The sequence below is a fragment of the Dendropsophus ebraccatus genome, chromosome 12 (genome assembly GCF_027789765.1).
Source record: "Dendropsophus ebraccatus isolate aDenEbr1 chromosome 12, aDenEbr1.pat, whole genome shotgun sequence".
In the NCBI taxonomy this organism is placed as follows: Eukaryota; Metazoa; Chordata; class Amphibia; order Anura; family Hylidae; genus Dendropsophus; species Dendropsophus ebraccatus.
Window position 1 is genome coordinate 15,878,832 of NC_091465.1, and position 9,668 is coordinate 15,888,499.

Here is a 9,668-nt window from a genome sequence, read left to right on the forward strand (position 1 = left end):
CATAGGCTGTATCCCAGTTTTCCAGGCGGTCCTCACGCTGTATCCACCCCCTCCACGGAGCGGGCAGACAGCGGGAATAATTGCCGAGCATTCGGGTTCATACGAACCCGAACCTCGGCAGGTTCGGACCATCCTTAATGGGGACCTTAAAGGGAATCTGTTACTAGGTGTATGATACCTTAAATGAGGGCAGCATAAACTAGTGACAGACATGCTGAACAGGTCGGTGTATTACTTGTATTATTTTGTTCAACTGTTCTCCTAATATGCAGGAGAATAGGATTCTTGCCACACCCCTCCCCTCCAGATGCTGATTGACAGTTGTTGTCTACACACAGCATGGATAGATAACTGCCAATCAGCAGCTGGTGGGCGGAGTTTTCCACTTCTATATCCAGGACTACTGGGCTTATGCACATAATGGAGAAGACTACTTATTGTCCATGTTATACAGGAGGATTTCTCTGAATCAGCTGCACAGAGCAACGTAAGTGATACATCATTCTATTCAGCTTCTCTGTCACTAGTTTATGCTACCCTGAGATAGGACACCATAAACCTAATGACAGAGTCTCTTTAAAGGGGTTATCTGGAGAGCAGAAAAGGCCCTACCTCTTCTGCTCTCCGGCACTTTCTCCACTGACAAGCGGGGGGATTCACGAGCATGTTGCGGGCAACAACCTATAGATGCCCAATGTTACCGGCGTCGCTGTGACATTAGTCAGCTATTATACATTGCATGCGGGTGTGGTTTTGCCTGCACGCAATGCCTGCAACATAATCCCGCCCCTCTTCTCATCTGCCGAAGGAAGTGGAGCACCGGGGAGCAGAAGAGGTAGGACCAGTTCTGCTCTCCGGATAACCCCTTTAAGATTCCCTGTGTTGCTCATAGCAACCAATCACAGCTCAGCTTTTATTTTTCATACTGATCTGGTAAAATTAAAGTTGTTATTTGCTGCTACGGGCAACAAAGAGAACCTTCTAATAAGTGAGATAAAATGTGCCGATCGCAGTCACCTTTAGACTACGGGGAGACTTATTACAAGGAGTCTTATAGTAACAGTCTCTTTGTTGTCACAGCAACCAATCACAGCTCAACTTTCATTTTGCCAGAGCAATATGAGGCATGAGAGCTGAGCTGTGATCGGTTGCTATGGGCAACAAAATGGACAATAACACAGAGCGATAAATCTCCCCCTATATTCGAGGCCTAGACGTGAAGCGCTCCAGAGGGGGCACGTTGTGGTATACATGGACATCCTTTTGGCCTATGGTCACACTGCATTTATTCTATACATCAGAGGTATATGTTGGCATTGTTGTATACTAGGGATGGGGAACCTTCGGCCCTCTAGCTGTTGCAAAACTACAATTCCCATCAGGGGGAGTTGTAGTTTTGCAACGACTGAAGGGTCGAAGATCATGACGGACGTCATGATACCCCATGGGTGATGGAAGTCCCTGTGTGACATTGCACAGCCTCTGTTTAAGGTCCCATTCACATCCTATTTCTGCATTGGACGTATATTTAGGAATACCTCATAATTCTATCAGTCATGTGACTATACGGACGGTGCGGGGGGTTACGCCATGGTCACAGAGCGTAGATGGGGCAGAGATATTATTGCAGTCATACCCATCTTTCCCAGGCGCAGACGTGGCCTGTTCTGCATCACCGAGTTCTAGTTTTGTCTTTCGGCTTCTTTCATCTAATCGTGCGGGCCCCGGGGGTGGGAGATACTTAGTTCTTTCTGATATATTCTGGAGCTACATGAGATTGCACAGATGTAATGTTCCCTTTGAGGATTACTCCGCTCTTCTTACGCCGGTCTCATGTGCCTCTGTTGGTCAGAAACAGAAGCAACCAGCTGAATACATTGCATCAAATACTCTACTAAATACACATTAAAAGCACGCCTCCAGTCTAACCTGGAACTGCAGCTCTGAGTGCACTTAATCCCTCGTAAATCACAACTCACAGAGGTGAATGGAAACCATTTTTTCCCATACAGTTACAAAACTTTAAAGGGGCAGTCCACCAAAACAAAAACAAAAATATTTCAAATCAACTGATCCCAGCAAGTGCCAGAGATTTGCAATTTACTTCTATTAAAAAAAATCTCAAGTCTTCCGATACTTATCAGCTGCTGTATGTCCTGCAGGAAGTGGTGTATTCTTTCCAGTCTGACACAGTGATCTCTGCTGCCACCTCTGTCCATGTCAGGAACTGTCCAGAACAATAGCAAATCCCTATAAAACAAACCTCTCCTGCTTTTCAGACTAGAAAAAAAGCACCACTTCCTGCAGGACATACAGTAGCTGATATGTACTGGAGGACTTGAGATTTTTTAATAGAAGTAAATTACAAATCTGTGACACTTTCTGACACCAGTTGATTTGAAAGAATTTTTGTGAACTACTCCTTTAACTGGTGAGCCACAAGTTGGGGAACAGTATGCATTACTGGGGTCCACTAAAGGCTGGGAATTGTGGTTTTGCAAGAATGGAGAATGACTAGTGTTAGAATGCACCAAAGATGTCAGGGCATGCTGGGAGTTATAGTTTTATAACAGCTGGAGAGCCAAAAGTTAGGGAATAGGATGCACCTGGATGCACTAAAGGCTGGCAGGGCATGATGGGTTGCAAGTTGTGGAATGGGATGCACTGGTGAGATGCACCCAGAGAGGGAGAGGGGCCTGGTGCGCTAATGTTCAGCCTGCTCACTGTAATGCAGGGTGAGCGCTGAACATCAGAAGACACAGGAGAGGGAGCAGGAACTGAACAGAGAGAGAAAAGGGTTAAAGTAGTACTCCAGCAAAAATCTTTTTCTTTTAAATCAACTGGTTTCAGAAAGCTATACAGATTTGTTATTTACTTCTATTTAAAGATCTCTCAAGTCTTCCCGTACTTATCAGCTGCTGTATGTCCTGCAGGAAGCGCTGTATTCTTTCCAGTCTGACACAGTGCTCTCTGCTGCCACCTCTGTCCATGTCAGAAACTGTTCAGAGCCGCAGCAAATCCCCATAGAAAACATCTCCTGCTCTGGACAGTTCCTGACATGGACAGAGGTGGCAGCAGAGAGCACTGTGTCAGACTGGAAAGAATACACCACTTCCTGCAGGACATACAGCAGCTGATAAATATGAGAAGACTCGAATCAAAGTAAATTACAAATCTATATAACTTTCTGAAACCAGTTGATTTGAAAGAAAAAGATTTTTGCTGGAGTACCCCTTTAACCCTTAGGCGACCCTGGACGTACCCGTACGTCCAGGGCCGCCTCCCCGCGTTCAGACCGGGGCCGCACGGCGGCCGCGCTCTGAACCGCCGCGGTCCCGGGTGCCGCTTGTAACCCGGGACTGGAGGTATTAGGGTGCGTGCACACTACGGAATTGCCACGTATAACCCGTCGCTCGTCCCCTGCAGCAGCCGGAAGCAATCGATGTGCCTATCTCATGGATCTGTGCTGTATATCTATGCAGCACAGATCTCAATGAGAGATCAGTCTACTTATACTAGAAGTCCCCCAGGGGGAATAACCCTAACCCCAGGGGGGAATAACCCTAACCCCAGGGGGGAATAACCCTAACCCCTGGGGGGCTTCTAGTATATGTGTAAAAGTTAAAATAAAAGTGTTGTTATTAGTAAAAAGCCCCCTCCCCTAATAAAAGTCTGAATCACCCCCCTTTTCCCATGTTATAAATAAAAGTAAACAAATAAATAAATAAATAAACATGTTTGCTATCGCCGTGTGCGTAATCGCCTGAGCTATTAATTAATCACATTCCTGATCTCGCACGGTAAACGGCGTCAGCGCAAAAAATCCCAAAGTACAAAATTGCGCATTTTTGGTTGCATTAAATCCAGAAAAATTGTAATAAAAAACGATCAAAAAGTCGTATATGCGCAATCAAGGTACCGATAGAAAGAACAGATCATGGCGCAAAAACTGACACCTGACACAGCCCCATAGACCAAAGGATAAAAGCGCTATAAGCCTGGGAATGGAGCGATTTTAAGGAACATATTTATGTTAACAATGGTTTGAATTTTTTACCATTGATCAGATACAATGAAAGTTAAACATGTTACATATCGTCATAATCCTAACAACTTGAGGAACATATATAACAAGTCAGTTTTACCCCAGGGCGAACGGCGTAAAAACGAAAAAAAAAACAAAAGAAATGTTTTTTTGTTTTTTTTCAATTTCACTACACTTTGAATTTTTTCTGGTTTCGCAGTGTACTTTATGAAAAAAATTCAGCCTGTCATTGCAAAGTACAATTAGTGATGCAAAAAATAAGGGCTCATGTGGGTCTCTAGGTGGAAAAATGCAACTGCTATGGCCTTTTAAGCACCAGGAGGAAAAAACGAAAACGCAAAAATTGAAATTGGCCGGGTCCTCTAAGGGTTAATCTGATCACATGACCCGCGGGTAGTCAACCTTACAGTGTGGAGAGCAGCCTGACAGAGAGGCTGAGGGAGAAGACTGAGCTGTAAGTGCTGTGTGTCCCTGTCTGAGTGTGTCATTGTCAGTCAGTCAGTGTCAGTGTCAATCTATCAGTGTTAGTCAGTTAGAATCAGTCAGTCAGTGTTTGAGTTAATCTTTCAGTGTCAGTCAGAGTCAGTCAGTGTTTGAGTGAGTCTGTCAGTGTCAGTCAGTTAGTGTGTTTGTCAGTAATGTGTGGTTGTGTATGTAAGGCTGCATTCAAGTGTTTCATGTTCCGCATGGAGCACGGACGTGGACGCCCTGTAACGGACGCCCCCCACCCAGGCAGCATCTGTGATATGATGTTGGGAGTGGGGGAACTGTACAGATATGCGCCGTGCTGTAATTACAGCGCCGCCCAGCTGCTTTATTACAGTGCGTCGCATATGCATACAGTTCCCCCGCTCCCAGCATCATATCACAGATGCTGCCTGGGTGGGGGGCGTCCGTTACAGGCCTTCCATGTCCACGTTCCATGCAGAACACAGAACGCGTGAATGTGGCCTTAGTGGTGTCTCAAATAATTGTGCATAGTGGATGGATGAGGGGCCCACTGATGCTCTGTAGCCCGAGGGCCTGCAAAAAACTGGAGCCGGCCCTGGGTTAGGGAATAGGATGCATCGGCAGAAGATAACTATGGCTGACAAGACATGCTGAGAGTTGTAGTCATGCAACGGGTTAGGGAACACCAATGTAGATGAAAATTGCAGTACTGGCATACATGATGCATGTAAAGACCATCACATCTGTCACTGGAGATGCCAGTTAAAGGGCCGGCGTCACATCCTTCCATCCCGAGATAATATGAGCACATAATATATTCTAATAATACACAGATAAGTGGGAGATTACAACCTGTGTATAATTTTATTCCTGTTAGAACTAACAATATCTCTGGAAGACGCGGCACATAGGAGCGTATAGCTCTTCATTACTCATCCTGAGATCTGGATGCCAAAACCTCCCACGTTGGCCCCACGGGACAAACCTGACACAAGTTTCAGAGCTTGTAAGACAGTGTGTGCTGTGAGCGTGAGAGACACAATTATAATGTAGGAGAATCACACGCACCGACGCGGCTGCTCCCTCCGGAGACTCTGTCAGGGGAAGGATTACAGAGTTATGTCATGTCTAGTGCCGAGGGTCCCAATCCCAGCAAGTCCTATAATGTTCTCACTCACTGTATATACTGGGACTATAAGGCTCCTCTTATTACAGCACACTGGTGACTTCTCTGCTCTCTGACATTACAGACATCACTGCAGCGGATGTGGCCACAACCTTTATGCTGTCCTTAAAGGGGTTGGCTACTTTATAGTAAAATAGTTCAGTGTACAGTATTAGTAAGTGTACTCACTATATATACTGACAGCAGCTCCCTGAGCTAAACAGACTCCCCTCCACCAGGCTGTGCTGTCCTGCTCTGTGGTGATTCTGTCCATAAGATGGCTGACATGGAGGAGCATGTAACCATGCCCCCACCTCCAGAGTCCTCCATAGGCATAAACAGGCTCAGTGGTGGACATTGGGGGGCGGGGCATGGTCACATGCTCCTCCATGTCGGCCATCTTATAGACTGAAACACCACAGAGCAGGACAGCACAGCCTGGAGTAGGGGAGTGTGAGTTTAGCTCTATGAGGTACACAGGGAGCTGCTGTCAGTATATACAGTGAGTACACTTACTAATACTGTACACTGAACCGTTTAACGATTGTCTAGAGGTTGTCATAGCCCCTCCCATATTTTATGTATATGGTCATGTGCCTTATCCCTGTGCAGTGATATAATTGTTTACAATATCCCTGTATTCTGATGTTACTGAGTGCATGAATGAGGGGGACTGTGCATGAGAGGGACCAACATAATCATAAACTTGTTAAAGGGGTACTTAAATCAACTGGTCCCACATGGTTATACAGATTTGTAAAATAATTCTATGTAAAAAAAAAAAAACTCCAGTCTTCCAGTACTTATCAGCTGCTGTATGTGCTGCAGGAAGTGGTGTATTCTTTCCAGTCTGACACAGTGCTCTCTGCTGCCACCTCTGTCCATGTCAGGAACTGTCCAGAGCAGCAGCAAACCCCCATAGAAAACCTCTCCTGATCTGGGCAGTTCCTGACATGGACAGAGGTACAGGAAGAGGACATACAGCAGCTGGTAAGTACTGGAAGACTGGAGATTTTTGAATATAAGTAGTTAACATATCTGAAAAAAAAATCAGAAAACTTTCTGACACCAGTTGATTTTTTTTTTTTTTTTTTGGGGGGGGGGGATTTAACCGGAGTACCCCTTTAATTTTTTAACTTGCTGCTGTTGTTGGTCAAGGTGACATGGGGCTCCATTTCAGGTTTTGCTGCTAGGGACATGATAGGTTCGGGCTAACAACCTTATGGAACGTAACTTGCACGGGTCACATTAAATCACATAGATTCCCTGGAGATTTTAGCTCTGCAGACTCTGCTATATCTCTAATCACTACTCTGCTCTCTACTCTGCCACGCTCTCCACCACTACTCTGACCACTGACTAGACTCCTCCTCTCTAGGTAGGAGATCTATTTCAGCTACAAAGGGGATTGGTGGCTGAGCAGAGACCTGCCCCTTCTAGAACCTCCTTAGCCATATATTGGTGGATAATAAAGTATATTACCCTTGAACCCTGTTTGCTCTGCCATTTACCATTTAAACCAGTAGATGTCAATAGTGCACAGAAAAATATAAGATCTTTATACACCTTTAGGCTATGTTCACACTGCGTATGAATCCGTTCGTAGATCATACACCGCCGTACATGTGCGGCTGAAACTACGGGCGTGGGAAAAATAGACATGCGGCTCGATGCGTACGAGCTGCGAACATACGCCCGCAGTACAGTTATGCTTCCCTAGCTTGTTTCGTACCGATCTGAGGCAGGTCATTTACTTGGAAATCTTCGCCCAGCCCCGTAAACCACACAGAACCTTTTGGATCGCAAAATCAAGTTCAATTTGGCTGAAATAAGTACTCCGTACGGGGCCGCATGGAAATCCACGGCCGTGAGTTTCAACATTTCCGTCCTCAATGGTCTTGTTCATTTTTCACGGCGCCGTATTCGACACGGCCGTAAGCTCATACGTAGTGTGCACTGTGCGGGCGTATATCGTATACTTTCAAGCGAACCCATCAACCTCAAAAATACGTGCGTATATTCGCGGTTCGCACTACGAACGGATTCATACGCAGTGTGAACATAGCCTTACAGGTATCATGAAATGCAATAAAACCGTAATACAGAGTGACATGAATAAACTGCTAGAACAGGATTATGAGAGGATGCAGTAACTTCTAAGACGCTGGTGTTAGAATCATGTGCCCAAGAACACAGAAAAAGTTGGTAGAAATCCATGTAGTGGAACACTGCATTGCTGAGGGGCCCTATGGTACATCCCAGTTCTCTGCCATGACTGGTAGTATGGAAGCTGTGGTTGCAGATTAGTACTGATCTATGAGACTGTGCACACCATGAGATAGTTCCGCACTGTGACAGCTCTACATCGCGCCATACAGTGCACTCATGCCGCACCACACTCAGATCTGCACATGTGCTGAATATTCATTGTGCGCCTCCTATCTGCATATACTGCTACTGAGAATGTCGATTTTATGCATCCACTTTTGCCATGTTGGATATTTTCTCCGGGATCATCGTGTAACTTTAGTGTGTGGAGAAGCATTTTAATGTTTTAGATGATATTCCTTAGTCGCCCATCACTAAAGGTCATAGATACCTCCTGCAAGTATTGGAAGGCTGCAAAACTATGAGACCTGACCTAGAATAAACTGCGACAGAGACTGCAGAGAGCCCGTATTAAAGGGTTATCAAGCTCTACAAAAACATGGCCACTTTCCCCCTACTGTTGTCTCCAGTTCGGGTGGGGTTTTGAAACTCAGTTCCATTGAAGTAAATGGAGCTTAATTGCAAACCGCACCTGAACTGGAGACAACAGTAGGGGGAAAAGTGGCCATGTTTTTGTAGCGCTGGATAACCCCTTTAAGGAACAGCAGATAGACCCCTGTTCCTTACCAGCTTCTAGTGCACAGCGCCCCTGCGGGTTTCATATATGCTTCCCCATAGGGATAGGACCTTTACATTATACAGGTAAGAGAATGAATAGAATGTGGTGACCCTGAGGTGAAAGATGTTAAATGCAAGAGCTTATGTTGCTACGGCACTTGTTATGGGGCTCGGAGTGGTAGAGGGTCTTCCCAGGTACCTGCACACACCCATTAAAGGTGTTCTTATGTCCCCTTTGTAGTGTGATGGTGCAATATAGGAACGCAGAATAACTTCACCAGTAGAAACACTTACTTGGCAGTTTTCTTAAAGAAACAGTACAGTGCTACAGTTATGATAAACTTTAGACTTCGAAGATAGACCTGTACTCACGTCTATGACTGATCCATCGATGCCGGCCTAGTACACAGAATGCCTAGTCCAGTAGTAAAGGCTCCAGGTTTGCACAACTGAGCTGAACTAGCTCCTAACATTAGCCGAGGGAACCGAGCCGGAGACAGCAGGGCACCTTGGCTAGTGGCACTTCTCCAACTGCTTACAATGCGTCCTTGTTCAGACTTGCAGGACTTCAGGAAACTTGAATGCGATAATCCCCCAAAATGTGCATAATTGGAATGCCAAGATGCTGTAAACATCTTTATCCACAGAATACCCTGAAATAGACACAGTGGCGACCTACATCCTCGAATATACAACAGTGTCACATGGGCTCTGGGACACTGCAGAGAAAAGAGAAAGATCAGCCACAAGGAGATCCCAAAGATCAGCCATGACTGTGTAACTTGAATCATTACTAACAGGACAAGGGCAAGACCTGCTGTGTGCATTATCCCCTCTCTACAGCACAACGCATTATTCCTGTGTGTGACATTATGTGTTTATTATACCTGTATGATAACATTATATATTTTTATTTCTATGCTGTGATACATTGTAACCTTTTTTTCTGTGCTGTGATCTCATAATATAAATTATATTCCTGGTGTATCACTGAGTACATTATCCTATAATCATGACATCACTGTGTGTATTATCCCTGTACTGTGACATCACTGTGTGTATTATCCCTGTACTGTGACATCACTGTGTGTATTATCCCTGTACTGTGACATCACTGTGTGT

At 45.2% G+C, this 9,668-nt stretch overlaps 1 long non-coding RNA gene across 2 annotated transcripts; it reads left to right on the forward strand.

Moving 5' to 3' along the window:
• The first annotated feature begins 379 nt into the window (after nucleotides 1-379).
• On the forward strand, nucleotides 380-9,465 carry LOC138769819 (uncharacterized). Of its 2 annotated transcripts, none has more exons than XR_011359315.1 (2): nucleotides 380-487; nucleotides 8,788-9,465. It is a non-coding gene; the product is annotated as an uncharacterized lncRNA (long non-coding RNA). The 2 variants fall into 2 exon arrangements; XR_011359316.1 differs by lacking the exon at nucleotides 380-487 and adding an exon at nucleotides 1,174-1,303.
• Nucleotides 9,466-9,668: the final 203 nt, after the last annotated feature.